A 1,464-nucleotide genomic window follows, 5' to 3' on the forward strand; every position below is an offset into this window, starting at 1 on the left:
GCAACCATAGTAGGGATTCCAGTGATCCCATAGGTGTCGTTTCCCACCGACAACATCCAGAAGAGTTTATTCGCAGTATTCCTCTCTTTGGCTCGGTAGAATTGGGGGCATCAGATATGCTGCGTGGCAGCTCCGCAAAGACCCCTGGAAAAAAATCAAAATTTAAACTCTCAACTCGATTTTCTCCTTTCAAATACTCGCTTTGTACAGGAAAAGCCTTACCAGTCGCAATATTCCTCGCCTCATGGATTTCCCTCAGGGCACCTTGGGCCTCCCCCAGGGCATCACTTGCGGCTAGGCTAGCCTGGGAGAGTTCAGATTCTTTCCCTGCTAAACTCTGCTCCAAGGTCTCGCATTTCTCCACGGCCTCTTGAAGCTCTCGCTCAGCCTCAATAACTCTAGCCTCGTGTTTCTCACGAAGAGCCTGCTCTGCAGCTGCCTTCTTCTCAGCTTCGGCCACAGCCTTCCTGAGAGCCTCAATTTCGGCCGTCGCTCCTAGAGCACATTATAAAAATATTTCATCATGCACACTTATTCATTTGTGCTACATACACAAGGTTTCTAAATACCTTGATTATCCTCCAGCTGTCTCTTCACTTGGCCAAGTTCTCCTTCGACCTGCTCCAGACTATGCCTCAGTCCGGATACTTCCGTAGCATGAGAGGCGGCAGTCGCTACAGATGCCTGCTGGTTAAAAAGAGTGATAAATGTCATCAAGTGAGTCTCCTCCGAGCATGAATTTGATCCTCTGTTCGGTTCTTTCTTTCATCGAACAGTGTATCAGGGGCTACTATCTATACCATGAAACTCTCCCAAAAACTCATAAAACATACCTCAAAGCCTCTTATGAGGCTGATACAGGATTCATTCAGTCCACTCTCAGCAGACTGAATCTTCTCAATCACCGCACCCATGAGGGCACGGTGTTCATCAATGATGGAGGCACCCTTCAGCGCCGCCAATAAAGTATCCGGCACCTCTGGTTGGACAGAGGCGGCCGGTGGAGCAGGCATACCTCCTCCAGTTGGTGGAGGCCGTCTGTCTGACTTGGGGACCTTATGGGTCTCTAGAATCGTGTCCCACTGGGGTCCGGATTCAAGATGACCCCCGCCGTCGACACCCATGGGAGCTTTCTCTCCCGTGTATCCGGCCCCTTCAGTATGGCCTCCTGGCGCCGCCTTCGCGACCTTCTCCCCTCCTCTGTAGCCTGGGTCCTTCTGGGACAAAACCTCAGTTTCATTCCTGTGTTGGAGGTGGAGGCCTTCGGGGGTGTTCCGCTCTCCATATCGTCCGAACCCAGCAGATCTTCTGACGCAGACTGTTTGGCCCGGGGCTTCGCCGGACTGAAAAAGCACGGCTTAGATTAGAATGTGATGCCATGACAAATCCGGACGCATGAGTGTGTTCGGATTTTATACTCACAAGTTCACCAGGGGCTCGGCCCTGGGATCCCACGCCGGGCTG

This window comes from Triticum dicoccoides, chromosome 3B, assembly GCF_002162155.2.
Source record: "Triticum dicoccoides isolate Atlit2015 ecotype Zavitan chromosome 3B, WEW_v2.0, whole genome shotgun sequence".
NCBI lineage: Eukaryota > Viridiplantae > Streptophyta > Magnoliopsida > Poales > Poaceae > Triticum > Triticum dicoccoides.